Here is a 17157-nt window from a genome sequence, read left to right as displayed (position 1 = left end):
AGTCATAGTTTATTTGGTCGTTCATGAACAGGTTGTGAAAATGTGCTTTAAATGTTCAAAGTCCAAATTCAGTTTTCCATTTATTTTCAAAGAATCGTAGAATGGCTTGAGTTGGAAGGGACCTTAAAGATCATCTAGTTCCAAATACTTCTAGAAATGGAATTTCCAAACCAGCAAATGTTCTTCCATGAATAATAGGAGGGAAATATTCTAGGTTTAGTCTGTCTTCTAATACTGATCTGACTTAAGATGGTTCGAAATTCTTGTAGCAAAAAATAGTATTTCAAAACTGAGTTTATACAACCTGATTTTTTAAACTGAGTTTCAAAGCCTCATTTATGTATTGCTTATAGAAACTTGCTGTCACACAGACATGTTTTAATAAAAATGGAAATAGTTATGTAATAGGAGTTAATGTATTTGATGCTCCAATTTCAAGATGACAAAGTTTTCTGCTTCACTTGAAAGAATTTCATTTTCAGTATTAGTACAAAGCAAACAGGATAAAAACAACTGGGTACCTTCAAATATTTTGACATAAAGGTTCAAATTCTTTGACATAAAACAAAAAAAACCCTTAACTTTTATTCATTGCATTTCCTTAGAAAAATAATAAGAGCAGGCATCTTAACCTTTTTGTTCTGAGTTTGGAGAGTATCATCTCAAGTAGGGGATACACTGAAATGAGCTCTCTCATTTCAGTCTGAAAGCAGTTTACGCTTTCTGAGATGAAGGTGGTCTGGAGAATCACCCTTCATATCAATGCAATTCTGTCAAATCTTTCTATGTGCTCCCATTCTCATCGCTTTTTGTCAAATAATAATGAAAAAATTTCATTTGTTCTGGTAATACTGTCCTTCCACTTGCATGTATTATGGGAAGAAAGAAGATTCCCTCCCTCAGAATGGGGGACCATTTTACATTGAAGAATCCCAGGCTGGCTAAGGTGGGAAGGGGCTTCTGCAGATGGTCTTGTCCAGCCCTCTGTTCAGAGCAGGTCATCTACAGCACTACAGCAGTGTTCAGTCCTGTCCAGATGAGTTTTGATTCAGCTTTTTACTAGATTATGTAGAGGAAAAGTGAGGCATTAGTTTCAACAAATTGTGTGGAGACAGTCTGACGAAATCCTGGACCTCCACTGAGGGCTGTGGCTCATGGAAGACTCCAGTCTGTGATGACCAGGCCTTTCTCCCTGCCACATATATCCAGCAGTATCACCAGGATGGTAAATTCCAGGACCACAAAGAGTATCTTAGAAGGTGTGGGGAGAAGGGCCAAACTGGAGGATTTTTCCCCCAAGGTACGGTAACAATTTTTTAGCTTAAAGGACTAAAGACTTCTGCCAGCACATGAGAAGGAGCAGAGGGACACATGGCACAGGAGGGAGTCCCAGTCACCTCACCACAATAATGGAGACCCCAACACCCTCACTCCAGGCTGCCCTGGAGAGTCTCAGGGATGTGGGATACCCATCACTACAAGCCAAGTGGACAGGGTCCCCATCACCCCACAGAGGGAGAGGTGGTCACTGCCAGGGGATCATTATGGGAGGGTGAGTGGATCAGCCTCCATCAGATTCAGGAGCCACGATGTTCAGCAAGCCATCACAGGGAGCCTTTATACATCAGGGAAAGGCTGGAGACTGCAATTATTTTGCAGCTTCCAGTTAGATTTTCTCATTAAGGCATAGGAAAACAAATTGTCCAGCTTTCCCAGAATATACAGGTCAGATGCAGTGCAGAGCACAGCCCCCAGAGCATCTTCCTGAACCTGTAGAGCACCTGATGTAAGAGGCCTTCATTAGACTGTTCTGATACCCGACAGATGGCATTCATTGCAACCTTTACATCAAAATACCAACCCTTGGATTCTGTTGCTAATTTATTTCAAAAGGTCAGGCAAGGATTTGTGTGCCCTCAAGGAATTGATCGCATTATAGGAAGCTGCACTTTCAGTACTCAAATAACCCCACACTGGCAAAACACTGCAATTTTCTCAGTTAAACTGTATCTGAGCACCAATTACACAAGTGATTATTAAATGAAGATAAGCCATGTAGGCTTGCATGAAGAAGGCTAATTGTATTTTTCAATTAAAATAAAGACATTTGGGTCCAAATTAGGACCCTGACAAGGAAAGGTAAGCAAATTAGTTTCACTGGGAAATGCAGCTACCGTGTACCTGAAATGTTCAAGAGAAAATGAGTCAGCAATTTTAATACAAAATGGAAGTATCCCTTGAAAAGTCCTTCTCCATAAAGCTAATTCAAGGAGCAAATGAAAACTAGTCCTTGTATTTTAATATCATAGCTGATTGCAATTGGCTGTGGCCAGCAGCAAGAGCTTTTTATTTTATCTGAGTTCTGACTGACAGGCATTTTAAGAAGCTATAAAACTTTCATCAAATACCAAACTGCTGTTCTTTACCCCTCACAAGAGTGCTTATTGAAAAACAGAGACCTAAGGGCACTCCTTGGATAGACCACGGCTCCCATGGACATGTAAATCTATACATAAAAAAAACCACAGGATGTTTAGAATGATTTGTGGGCATGTGCTGACGTAGTTTTCTTGTGGGTGATGTGTTTACAGGCAGAAGTTTGCTTTTAGCTTCCAAAACACCATGTTGAATATTCATGTAGGACCCTATTGAATAATCAACAGTGGCTACAAGTTGACAAAGTAATAACCCACCTATCAGCTGAAAGTGATAACTCACCTGCCAAGTGAACTCTTCCTCCCACTGACATCTCCTACCTTTTCCACTGCATCCTGACACTAAACCAGATTAGCATTATAGAAACTGCACTGTCTAATCCCTGATGACATTGACCTTCAGGAGCATGCAAGTAAACACTCGACAACTGGTTTGACCAAAGGATCAACCTGACATTTTTTAGCTTATCATAGTGAAGGCTGACACGCAATTGTTAGTTACTCTTTATAAAATGTGTGTAAGCCACAAAATTACATGCAACATAAAACAGGTAAAAAGTTACCTGTAGAAAAATGCTGGTTTAAAAGACCATTCTAAAGCCTTTAACTCAGAGGAAACTTTTGGAGGCTGCATACTCTAGAAAAAACTAATTATCTAGGTGGTCCTTGAAAACTGCAAAGGACTTTATGGACTTTCCTGCATATGGAGCACCTGATAAGGTACCAAATAACAGAGAAACTTGTTGTACAATAGTGTATAATAAATTACTCTTAAGTTATAGTGATTTCTATGGTCTCAGGAATTTTCCAAAGTAATTTCTTTAACTGCATTGTGTTCCAAGCAGCTGCTTCTCCTCAGTTTAATTTAAACAATTCCCTGATCAAATGCATCTTGGGAACTTATCTGTGTATGTATGAATGTAGCCACAATATTATCAATAATTTTTTCATATACAAGTATACAAACTATTCCATAACTAAAAATAGGCAGAAAAAGTTCAAATCCTCCGCTAAGATAAAATTCATCAGCAGGCAAAGAGAAATATTCTTGTACTGTAGGTAAATTTCCTTTCTTTAAAAATCACTGAAGGCTTTTAATATAAGTGCTCTGCAAGACAGTCTCATTTTTCTCCCAGTTTTCTCTTCCAGGCTTCAATTGTTCACACAAGAAATCTTGAGATGTCTGATCAGCACAGTTGCTGAAGGTTGTTAGTTGTAGTTCATTGAAACTCTTCAGCTGAATTTCTTTCTGTGAATTTTGCAGTTTGGCTTTTCTGCACAAGACTTGGAAGATTGCCAACAGCCACACTTGGTCTTTAGGGTATTTAAACCTACATCAAAGAAGTGTGCTTCTGATAGTGCACAAGAAAAGAGGAAATGCTACATATACCTCTCCCAAGGTCTTTGAGCATTAGGCATTGCTGTTGACCTCAGATCTCTGTTAGAAGAACCCCGAGGTCTTACTGTCTCATGATACAGCAAAGCCTGAAGATCCTAGGGAACTGCATGAAAGCATCAGCATCCTCCTTACCTTATTTCACTTGCAAGCAGCAACCTTGATCTGTAACTCCTAGAAAACCGTCTAGCATTATACTTTTCATCTACGGTGATAATCAGTCTCAAATTCATAGGATCACAACCTACGGAGAGAGGGGACCTTAAAGAAGTTATCCAATATGTACTACAGCAGTCTTGACAGAGCAGGAATAGACACATGAGGATGAATGATGAAGATGAGTCTTCTTTTGTCTAAAAGCAGCAAGATTAGTCTGGCTTTGAGACTCTTTGCTTCGATTTGATATCAGGATTGTACACTGCTTATCAGCTGTTAGCAGTGGATAATTAACCCAATCTTTGGCCCAGAAACCCAGCATTGTTAAAATGTCAGGTAATATCACTCTGGCCCAGCCTTTTATCCTCTGACAGTCACAAGGGTAAATCAGGTCAATGCAGGGCAGCTTCCCAGACCATGGCACAAATACCTAAACCAGGTCAGGGAAGGAGAACAGAGAGGAAGGAGAACTCCTTTGTCAAGGTCACCCAAAAGGTCCCTTTGGTACAACTTCTACAGCTTTGGTTCCTAATGCATATGGCTAATTAGCAGGTGGTGCCATAAGAAGTAGGGACTGGTGAGGCATGGAAAGAGTAGCTCATACAAGGCAATACAGAGGGTTACAAAGTCTTTTTGATGAAGGTTGAAGGCTGGTCCCAGTAGACACATTTGTAGATGGAAAGATGAATAATTGGGCTGAGTTGTCACTGGTAACTAAACACACCTCTGCCTGAGCTTTGAATAAAGGTCACGTAGATTAACTGTTCCTACTTCATTGTGTAACCATTCCCCACCTCTTCCTTCTAAAACAGTGGTTTTACATGTTATTGCTACACAGGTCTGAACTGAATATGAGGTTAAATGCAGTTATATTTGTTAAATATGGTCTTGAGCAGGCCTTTGCAGCATTTACAAGACTAGAATGCAGATATGTTGGCATGTTCTGTAGAAAGTAACTTAAATTCAAGCACAAGCACACCATTGCAATAGAAATAAATAATTTTCCTTGCTGAAGAAAATTACTCATACAATGCTGTTTATTCACACTGCCTAGTCCAAGGCAGTGTTTGCCAACTAAACTGGCCATGATGATTACATCATCCATTATTTCACACTAAAATCCATTGAAACTAAAAATAAATGATAGATCACTGCAAAGTCCTCTCCCACATCTATTGGCAAACAATGCTTTCTGTTCTTTCCAGTGATGACTGAATGGCAGGATACAATGTAACAAAAAAGTCATAAAAACTGGAGAAAACAGAAGCTTCCCGTCTATTAATTCTGAACTGTCTCTTAATTCTGAACAGTTAGAACAGAGAGAAGCAATGGGCAATTCTAAACTACATTCTGACTAATAACAGGAAGACCGAGTTCCCCTAAAAGAATTATTATGAGAGAATGTACAAGTGGCTGGGAAACCTACCCTGCCCAACTGTTGTTTGGAATTCAGCTGAACGGAATTGTGTGAGGCAGAGGAAGCTATAGAAATTCTGCTTTCCTTCGGGAAGGATGGCAGATGGATTTACCACGCTTGTAGAGTACTAATTCTATTCAGGCATACAATGTCATATATCATGTCATTCATGGTGTGGATCATTACAATCAACTCGAGAGGTAGTTCTACAGGAAAATACTAATCCCGAAGCTCCCCAGTTTAGTTGGGGTATATGTTTACAACTCATAGCTTGGTATTTCTACTATTTCTATTCCAACACAACCTGTTTTATCCAGGTTTTTCAGGTCCCTCCATATCAGGTAGTATGCAGAAGCAAGATTTAATTTTAACCCCATGTCCATGTCAGTTGTTTTCCGCAGTGGATTCACAGGTTAACTGATTCTTGTCCACAAAGAAACAATTGTTCTTTCTGTGGTAGTCCAGCATATTATTTTACATTAGATCATGACTGCAAAAAATTTATTTTGGTGGAATGACGGGGCAAACCTCTCTGTGCAAATCAGAGCAGCCATGCTTCACTTGAGCCACAGTTCTCAGCTTGTTCTGAGTATTTCTTTACATGCATCAAAGTGACATCACCACAAGCTAGAAAAACATTCTAAAAGCATACATCAAAAAATGAACACAACTCAGGGTTTCACTTTCCCCATGTTTCTTGATGTGTGATATTATTTGGAAAAATAGTGAAACTTAGAATAAATACACAGATACCTTCCTCATAAATACTTATTTTCTGTAGAGGCTTTCCTGAGTTTCTGAATCCCACCTAAACCATTTTTTTTTCTGAGAAAGACAAGTTTTAAAGCAGGATCCTTTCCAACCTGTGCACAGCTGGTGATTTGCAACCCCTGATTCCACCTACTGTCCCTGCAGCAACATTGCTCAGTCAAACCTCATCGGCATCAGCCAGTGCTCATTCCTGAGCAATGGGTGCCAATAAAACCTGCCAGAAGAGGCTGAACTCTAGAGCACTCCAGGAAACTTTAGATATTGCAGATGTAATGACAGAAAGCTGGCACTCACAGGATTATTTTTTTAAGAGACATAGATATGCTAATTCTAGTACCAGAAAAATAAAAATATTTATCTAGCTGTCTAACATAGCTGATTATAAATTCCCAGTCACATTGAAGACAAATTGGATATTGAAAATCACCTTTGAAATTTCAGAATTTTTGTAGAAACCTAATCTGTTCATCTACTCAGTGTCGGGCCCACTGAAGCATGTGGTGCATTAGTAAAAAGCCCAAAGAAATTATTCAGCAGAATAATATGGACAGGATGAGCAATATGAATTTGAGAAGAGATGGTGCAGTATGCCTGGTGGGAGCTTCGCAATAGCCAAAAGTTCTGATGATTAACTCCCCATGACATTCAGGTATCACAGAGGGTAGAACTGGTCTTATTAGTTGATGAATGGGTCAAGGAGCATGCTATAAATTATGCTTTTACTCTCTCAAAAATCTTCTCTTATTTTCTTACTGTGCTAAAGAAATCCTAGATTGCAGAGAAACAAATGAGAGAAGCCTTGCAAGAATTAAAGTGCAAGAGATAGGTACTATGACATCTTATTTCTAGTGCTGTATTTCTTAGCAGCACTGGCAGAATAATAGAGAAGATACCACTTAATTTAATGATGCTTTCATACTGTAGAGAAAGACTGGATTAATTTTGTTTTGATCCAGTAAACAGAGACAGGTTTTAAACACTAAAAAAATTTGTGCTGCAGTTTATTTTGCAAAATATTTCTTTTTCATTTTAGACAGTAAATATCATAAGCAAGCTTAAAAATAATTACCTGTGCAGTTTTTGACACAGAAAGCATTATCCAAAATGACCCCTTGCAAGAACTATTCTATAATGAGGTAGAAATATTTATATACAGAATATGTAAAACATCAGTTTCCTGCAGTTAAAAAGATTCTGGGTTTAAGGTATAACTTTAAAGAAAAAGAGAAGTGCCAGAGGGGTACAAGTGTCCCAAAGCTGGAAGCTGAGAAGAAAATTCATCATAAGCTGGAAAACAAGTTAATTTGTGTGTTGTTAATTCTGGTTTGATTTCATGGATCTGAGCATGTCTAGAGGGTACATCTCTGAATCTCTGAATCTCAAAGAGACTTGTTCACAGCAGAATTTCAGCACAGCTTGTGTGTGCATGCTTAAGTTAATTTCTCACAGGTAATGAGATTTGGTAATGTTGTCACTTTGGCTTAGGATGGTTTGTACTTCATCTAAAAAGTTAAGTTCCAGTAGCTTTGATATCAGTCTAGAGGACTTTAGCTTCTTCTGCTTGACCTCCCTCTTGCTAACACATATTCATGAAGCGAGCTACCCCATGGAAGTATCTGCATTAAAATTAACTGAAAAGAAAAAAACCCAAAAACCTCAGAATCATGACTTTAAACTATTGGGAAAGGCTGGCTGGGGAAAGCAATATCACCTGGTTCCCTGATGGCATATTGTGGAGCTTCATATTTTTGCAGTTGAAAGTAAATTCTTCATCATAAATTTGGTAATTTTATAATTAATTGTTTTAGCTAGCTAAACTCAAGCTTATTGGTAAGCGTTTAAAGAGGGAGGGAGGGAGTGAGGACTGGAGGAGGGAGTGAGAACGGGAAGGAAGGAAGGAAGGAAGGAAGGAAGGAAGGAAGGAAGGAAGGAAGGAAGGAAGGAAGGAAGGAAGGAAGGAAGGAAGGAAGGAAGGAAGGAAGGAAGGAAGGAAGGAAGGAAGGAAGGAAGGAAGGAAGGAAGGAAGGAAGGAAGGAAGGAAGGAAGGAAGGAAGGAAGGAAGGAAGGAAGGAAGGAAGGAAGGAAGGAAGGAAGGAAGGAAGGAAGGAAGGAAGGAAGGAAGGAAGGAAGGAAGGAAGGAAGGAAGGAAGGAAGGAAGGAAGGAAGGAAGGAAGGAAGGAAGGAAGGAAGGAAGGAAGGAAGGAAGGAAGGAAGGAAGGAAGGAAGGAAGGAAGGAAGGAAGGAAGGAAGCAGAGAGAGAAAAACACATAAATAATAAAAAAAAAAAATCCAATGGCTAAGGAGAGAGCTGCAACTGCAGAAAATTATGCCTTTGCATGGAGTTGCATTGGCACAAAGTGAGACAATTCTGAAAAACTGTAAAAATCCTGCAAGTTGAAAAAAAGTAAGTGTTCTGAAAATGATCAATCTTGCTTTAATGCCCTTTTGATTACAATTTTGTGATCCTAGCAACACCACCTGCTTTGAGGAACAATAACCAGATTGGGAATTAGTGTTATTAATAAAATGTGATATATTTCCTTGTTTGAATGTTCATAGCAGAACATACAGGCATTTTAATATGTAATTAAATGTTACCTGCCACCCCTGCTGACTGCACAGTAAATAGTTCCAATTTTTCAACAATTTTTTTTTGAGTAATGCTGTGCTGCAGTCAGCAAATGATTCTTAAATCTCTGCAGTCAGAACAAATATGCTGTAAGTTTTAAAAGAGGTGAAACTTTAACCACCTTATTAGTTGCCAAAAGCATACATTACCACTTTGGATTTTGAGGCAAGATTCAACAGCTTGCCAGAGAAGAAATACTACCTCAGCAGTGCACACCAGCGCTTTCCAGAGAATCTACAGAATTTTACTACACCATGAGGGGTGTGTTTTAAAGCAAATAAAAGCATGATTTCATTAAGGAATTTTATGATATGCAACACTACATAAACTACCTCTTTTTTTCACTACAGAAATTCCCACTGAGACCAACTGGGCAATTTTCCAATTCCCAGTTTAGAATTCTATGTAACAAACAGAATATAAAACAGTAGAAAATAATTTTATTTCTAAGAAATTATGATTTCTAAGTAGTGGCTGGCATCGCCTTGTGAAGAATGCTGTTTCCCCACTGAAGTCAAAAGTTGTGGTTCCATAATACAAGAAGGCCTCTGAGTGCTCTCAGGCTTATGTCAGGGCTCTTCTATGCTAGAACATTTCTGAGGGTTGCAAAAGAAGTTCCACATCAAGCAGAAGCAAGTTTTTTCTGGGTAGCAGATCCCAAGTAACAAGAAATAGCTGAGAAAAAAGTAAGGAACCAAGGAAACAGCATGAAGCTGGGTTAGGGGAGGTTTTGGTTGGATACCAGGAAAAGATTCTTCACCCCACAGGGAGGCTAGACACTGGAACAGGCTCCCCAGGGAAGTGGTCACAGCATCAGCATGACAGAGCTCAAGAGCATTGGGCAGTGTGCTCAGGCACATGGTGTGATTCTTGGGGTATCCTGTGCAGGGCCAGGAGCTGGACTTGATGATCCTGATGGGTCCCTTCCAACTCAGGATATTCTATGATTCTGTGATTCTTTGATACTAGTAGTTACCTAATACTACTAATGGTATTGTACTGTATTACTTCTATGGACAGTCCATTGTTCTTCCCACATGGCAATAACAGCAAGTATCTTCTTCAATCCTGTTAATATTAGTGATTCAAGGTCTCTAGGCATTTGTGTAAAATTGCAAGAAACTAAAATCTTGTGCATATGTTCTAATACTAAAATGACAGCTACGTAAGTGGTTTATTCACTGGGATGGAGTATGTCTTGCCTAACTGAGTAAAAGCAAGGTTCATTTAATTTTCTATTTAGATAGTGAACTTTATTGAGTTCTGTTATCCCTCTAGATATTCCTCCTGATTCTTTCCTCTCTGATTCTATCAAAGATTTTTATTTTCGTCACCCGCAGTTTCAACTACTATTAGATCACTCTTTGTTTTATAGTTTGCATAAACTACACGTCTTTGTAGGATGCATTTTGATAATCTCCAGAGGTGTTCTCTCATCATGGCTGTACAGGAGAAAGGATAACTCTGATATTTGGAGCCACTCCCATTCTTACAATGAACAAAATGTAAAACAGAAATGAGTACAGCAAAGATAGATTTAAGTTGCTACAAAGCATTTAGATGAGATATTTGACAGCAACTGATGAACTTCACTTGATCTGAGGTCACAGAAATCAGTAAGAAATGGCTTTCATTTCATTGCAGAACATATAGAAGAAACATATTTATTCAAATTACATTTAGGCATGGAAGTTTCGAATTTGTGTAAACCATGAGATCCCTCTATAGTCAATAAGGGTGAGATTTAGTTGACCAGGTGAAGATGTCCATAACATAAGCATTTGCAAGTAAAACAACAATAAGAACATCCCTTATATATAACCAAGAGAGCGAAACAGACAACCTAAGGTGGATTTCCATATTTAGTCAGAAGAATTATGCCTGCAAATGCCTATTTCCCTACAGCAATTTTAACAGCATGCTCGGTATCTGTCGTGTAGACCTCTAACAACAGGTGAGATGAATCCCACTGTAGGAGTCCAAGGTGACTCTGAGATGGGATGAAGTACCTGTTGAACAAAGTTGTGTGTGACTGGAGCTGTGCTTCTCTGTTTCTATCTATCTTCTTGTCTTCCTTTACCGAATGTAGTAATGAAATGCAGCTTCTGCCTTCAACGTCTGTTAAGTTGACATCTGACTGTAGAAATTAGTGTATTCTCTGGACATGGTACAAGCCCTAAATTTCATTAATAATTCGACATTTAATCACAAAAATTTAGTAGCTAAGTCCATATTTAAACTAGTTTTTTCTCTACTCTTTCAGAGTTACTGAGTTCACCCAGCTGTCTTTGTTTTCTGCAGAAAGCATATGTTCCCAGCACTTAGACCTTAATTGTCTGTTTTAATTTAAGAGGTCTATTGAGTTTAGGAATATGCAGTGGCAGTGTAATCTGATACATGTGAACAAACAACAAAGTATTGACTGGGAAATAATGTAAACCAGATAACAGTCGTGAATTCTCTATAAGACTGTAAACACAATACCCAAAGGCCAGTACAAAAGCAGTCTTGTTTAGTGTCTTCATTGTTGTCCTGTATATGGAGAAGTAAAAACTTTAGCATATCTTTAAATGACAACACATAGGAGGTGAAAAAAAGGAAGGCACTGTGAAGATGGTGCATTACAAAGTCTCAGTCCAGAAGGCTTTCATTTCTGGCCAGCAGAAATTACACAGATTTCAGTGGGAAGAAAAAATCTCTGTGCTCAGGTGGACTAACTCAGTCCACCAATACAATCTAGGAGATGACCAGCTGAGTAGCAGCCATGATCAAAGGACAATTACTGTTGGCACCAGGCTGAAAATCAGCCAGCTGTGTGCTCTCAGTGTAAATAGTGCAAACTACATCCTGACATACATTAGGATGATTTTCATCAGCTGAAGAGAAGGTGGTGTCCCCTTACATTTACCACTGATGAGGCAACACCAGGAATCCCATGTCTAGATTTAGTCCCTCTAGTTCAAAAAAGGCATTGAAAGTCTGGAGGAAATACAAGATGATGAGGAAACCTTCAGTTCATGGCCCATAGGGAAAGGCTGAGGAAATGGGTTTTTTGATCTGGTAAAGAGGAGAGTTGGGGAAAAGCTAATATCTGTCAGTGGCTGCTTGAAGGAAACTTAGAAAAACAGTAGTGTGAAACTCATTTTGATATAAGATAGTGTAAGAAGGAGCAACAGTCACAGTTCTTGGCTTGAGACATTTGGAATGGACATGAGGAAAAGCAATTTTTTGCAGCAGTGCAGCGGTGGCACAGGGTGCCCAGGGAGTTTTTCAAACCTCCATCACTGGAGGCTTTCAAGACTCATCTCACTAAAGCCATGTAGCCATCAACTTGTGTCAGCAGCAATCCTTCTTTGAGCAAAACGTTGGACAAGAAGACTCCAGGACTTCCTCCCAACCATTTGAATGACTCTCCGAGACTTGCACATAGTCCTGATGCATAGGAAAAATATAGATGACTGAGGACTTAATTTTCAGAAATTAATTCAGTGATTTCAAGGCCTTTTAAACTGTACCACATATGGAAACAGCAACTAATTTGTATCCTCTTCCTCTTTCTCTACCTTCCTTCTCCCAGGGCAGATCAACTGCTTGATAAGGCACATAGTGAGAGGAGACTAGTTGCCTGAACACTGATATTCAGAAACATATTTTTCAAGTGCTCTGTGGTATCTGAGACACCCAGATGGGACCAGCAGATGTGAAAAAAGTCTGGAGAGTTCTAAACCCTTGCAGAAAAGCAGCTTGAAACCTGTACTTAGAAGACTGCATCCCACCCTATTAGTCTAATAACTTATTGTATTTCTGAGAAAGCACATGGCTAGACTAACATTTCAGTGAAGCTTTTTTGTTTAAATGTGTCAGTTGTGATGAAACGTAAACTTTAAGGAATTTAGAGATTTTAGAGGAGCTAAGATTTTAGTTAGAAATAAGCCTTACTAGAGTTAATTAAAATAATAATAAATGAGTAGGCCTTGATGAAGTTAGGAGTTAGTGCTTAACTAATAATTGATTGCTTGTCAGCACAATGTTTAGTTAGCTGGGTTCATAATGAAGAATATAGAAACTGACAAATAGCTTTTAGGAACATAAGACAATTGTGAGCCTCCTCTGTTCTGAAACCAATTGAAGACAAGGAATGGGAGTTCTACCAAGAGTTCATTTGTCATACTTGCATTGAAAAGGTAGAAAGGTCAGAACGAGGAAGACTTCATTTACTTCCTCATTTTGGGACCCCTCCCCATGAAAGGGACACCGACCCATTTCAAGGGACAAACTACGCATGCTTAATAGCTTTTGGAGTGATTTGCATACAAAGTGGGGAATGGGATGTACCAAATTTATGAATATGTATTTGTATTTTGTGTATTCAATACTTGTATGGATAAAAAGACTCTGTAATCACCTGGAAGGTGCGGTGTGTATTTGGGAGCTATCCCGCATGCTGCCCGGCGTCGAATGAACATACACTTTCTAACTTTAAACTGTTAGAGAGTTTTTGTCTGTCACAGTTGGATATCGATACTAGATCAATATCCATATTTTTTAAATAAATCAGTGACAGATAATGCTAGCAATAGTTTGATACTGATGATTAAAACATAAAATTGCAGTATCTAATTTAAAACAATTTTCAGGGTCTTAGGGTACTTCCTTCAAGTATTTGTCATCAAACACACTGAAAAGGATCTGTGAATATCCTGGAGAACACAACTACATTTAAACCACTATTTTCCTTTAACCCTGCAATCTGTGTATCCACGACTGACACCAGTGATTATAAATTAGTTGTCCAAATTAATAACTGTAATACTAAAAATCTGGGAAGAAAAGGAAGATACAGGATTATCTGGGCATGGTTAAAATTTATGAGTGTGCAACTCAGAATTTAAGGAGAAATGAAATATCCACAGAAAAATAGAAGACAATCATAGTTTTTGTCCTTCAGTTGTTTTGAGTGTTAAAATAATATAGTAACAACAGTTAGACAGTTAAGACATAAAAAATATTATGAAATCCTCAAATTCACAATGAATTAGACAAATAGCTCTTATTATGCCCATGCTCCCAAGAGAAAAGGGTTTCAGGAGTAGCCAAAGACACTGAGGAAATATATAGGGATTTAGCTGAGTCTAGGGACTTCTGGAACTTTTAATTTTTAATTCCATGTTGAATCACCTGTACTGTTTTTCTAACTTTAGTTGTTCTTGGGTTTTCTTTGTTTTATTCATTTATTTATGTTTATAAAATATCAGTCATCAAAAAACCAAAAAAAACCATTAAAATTTAACTCAATCACTGTTTATTATACCCAGAAGAAAGCACAACACAGATACACTGGCACACAGTTGCATGTTCTAATTGTCAGTTTTACTAATTGATCTTCATGGGGTCTTTTTCCTAAGATGTTTTGGTTCTGAATTTTATTTGGTTAAATTAAATAGAAGAAGATCTTCTCATGAATTCAGGTCTTTTCTTTTACCAGTTATTCACAGGGAATTTATTGGACAAAAATAATGTGAACATCAATCCCACTCAGTTTTGCTGCCTGAAATGAGTACCCACAACACCCACAGCTCTACGGATGACCCCCAAAACACATTAAAAACTTAGGAGAGGTAAAGACAACAGTGTACACTGAGGCTAAATCTCTTCAGATATGGATACCAAAAATTTAAAATCACATTTGAAACATCAACCCAAACACTTGAACCTGTATACAGTCCCCAAACCAGTGTTTACTTTTTAATATTTCTCTTCAAAGCTACAGCCAGTGAAAAACAGCTGCTAACTCTTAATGACATTTAGCAATGGCACTTCCATCTTTAGGGAATTTAAATTTATTTTCCACAGCTACCAATGCAAAGATCTTTTGCCTGGGAACATGCAATGATACCAAAATCAGAGGATTTGAAGGCAGCAACTTTTACAGGGTTGGACTTCAGCCATGTGGTCATTGCAACTACCAATTAATGTCTCCCATTTTGCACCTTGAAGTCACCTGAAGTTTCAAAACAGATTAAGCAAAGAGGTTCCTGCAAATTCATGGAGGCTATTCTCTAAAGTCAAACATCAAACTCAAAAGAATCTAGCAGGAGGCAAGACAAAAATCAAAACTAATAATAAAATAGCACTACACTTAGTGCTGGATCTGCAGTCATCTCATGGTACAGCCAACATATATGCTGTTCTCCTTAATCCTGCTGCCGTTGCTTTTTGGGGAAACTGGGCTTATGCAAACAAAAAAAGGAAGTTGACCTGCTTGGTGGATTGGCTTCTGGCAGGGTTACATTATTTTTTCCTTTTTTAAGAATATTTTAGAGTTCTATTTCTCTTTTCTTTTTTTCTTAGGGTCCCACTTTGTCTGAACCAATACTTGCTCTTAGGTAGACAATTTAAACGCAGCATGCACCTCCTCTCCATCACTATTTTCTCCACTTATCTTTGAAATTCTGAGCCTCTTCTACTGTGAACCTCAAGTATCATTCAGCCAGACAAGAAGGCAGAAGAAGAAAATTTTATATGGCACTGTACAAACCAATGCAGAGAGAGTGCTGGTCATACACAATAATAATGAAACACCCTAGAACACACAGAAACAATTTACTCTTGTACCCTCCATGTCTTGAAGTATAACCCTTGGGATATGAAAAAGAGCTGAGAACGTGCTAACTGTACATGAAGAGTTAACCCTGACTGGACACCAGGTGCCCACCAAAGCTCCTCTATCATTCGCCTCTGCAACTGGACAGGAGAGAAAAATATTATAATAAAATTCTCATAGCTTAAGATAAGAACAGGGAGAGATCCCTCACCAGTTACTGTCATGGGCTAAGTTGACTTGAATTAGGGAAATTACTTGAATTTATTACTAATCAAAATCAGAGTAGAATAATGAGAAGTAAAATTAATTTTAAAAACACCTTTCCACACCCTTTCCTCCTTCCTGGGCTTCACTTAATTCCCATTTCTCTATCTCCTCCCCTCCCATGGTACACAGAGACAAGAATGGAGTTTATGGTCAGTTCATATCATGTTGTTTCTTCTGCCGCTTCTTCCTCAGGGAGCCCTTCCCACAGGCTACAGTTCTTCGTGAACTACTCCTGCATGGGTCCCTTCTACAGGGTGAAGTCCTTAGGAAGAGGGTGCTCCAACCTGGGTCCCTCCACAGGATCAGGAGTCCTGCCAGAAAATCTCCTCCCTTGTGGGCTTCTCTCTCTATGGGGCCACAGATCCTGCCAGGAGCCTTCTCTAATGTGGGCTTCCCACAGGGTCATAGCATTCTTTTGGGTATGCACCTGCTCCAGTGGGGTTCCTCCAGAGGCCGCAGGTGGATTTCTGCTCCATCATGGATTTCCATGGGGAAACAGGGGCACAGCTGCCTCACCATAGTCAGCACCAGGAGCTGCAGGGAAATCTCAGCTCCAGTGATTTGGAATACGTCGTTCCCTTCCTTCTCCACTGAGCTTGGGGTCTGCAAGGCCTCTTACATATTCTCACTCCTCTCTCTTCTGGCCACAATTACATCTATGTAACAACTTCTTTTCCTTCTTAAATCTGTTATCCCAGAGGCACTACCACCATTGCCAGCCATCTTGGCCTTGGCCAGTGGCCGTATGTCCATCTTGGAGCCAGCTGGCATTGGCTCTCTCAGACATGGGAGAACCTTCTGGCAGCTTCTCACTGCTCCTGTGGTCCCTCCCAGTTCCAACACCTGCCCATGAAAACCCAGTATACTGTAATACACTTCAGAGACCCATTCTTTCTTCACTTTCTTCCCATCCTGTGCTGAATACCAGGCTGTCGGAAAGGGTGCATTGCCTTACACCTGAGAGCAAACATTGACAGCTTTCTATACACTGTTAGATACTGAAGTCAAGATAGGACTGAATACCTTCAGAGTCTCTCTATTGTTAGTGGAAAGAAATCTGATTGAAAGAGAATCAGAAAGTAATTTATTGTATTCATGCTACCACACAATGTAAAACCTTATAGGTACAGGAGTTATATGACTGATATAAATGAATAAATTAATTTATGTATGAAATGTGGCTTTAATTTTGTGAAGAGGCACTGACTAGATGCCTTTGTTATTCTTCTGAAAATGTTGCACTGGGTATGATGTTTATCCATAATTATTGATTGCCCGGTGAAAGACTTCAATTCAAAAGTGCTAAAGGGGCAGACAAGTCCATGAAAATATATTTCTGAAAATGAGTCTACCAGTTGTTAAAAAGATATAAGTGGAAAGGCTCATAACTGCTAATTATTTGAACCATTTAAATGGGAAGTGCTTTTTTGTATTTAACATTTTTGCATTGCACTAAACTGTGCTGGCAGCAGAGTCAATGAA

The sequence above is a fragment of the Taeniopygia guttata genome, chromosome 1 (genome assembly GCF_048771995.1).
Source record: "Taeniopygia guttata chromosome 1, bTaeGut7.mat, whole genome shotgun sequence".
In the NCBI taxonomy this organism is placed as follows: domain Eukaryota; kingdom Metazoa; phylum Chordata; class Aves; order Passeriformes; family Estrildidae; genus Taeniopygia; species Taeniopygia guttata.
Note: the sequence above shows the minus strand (reverse complement) of the source record.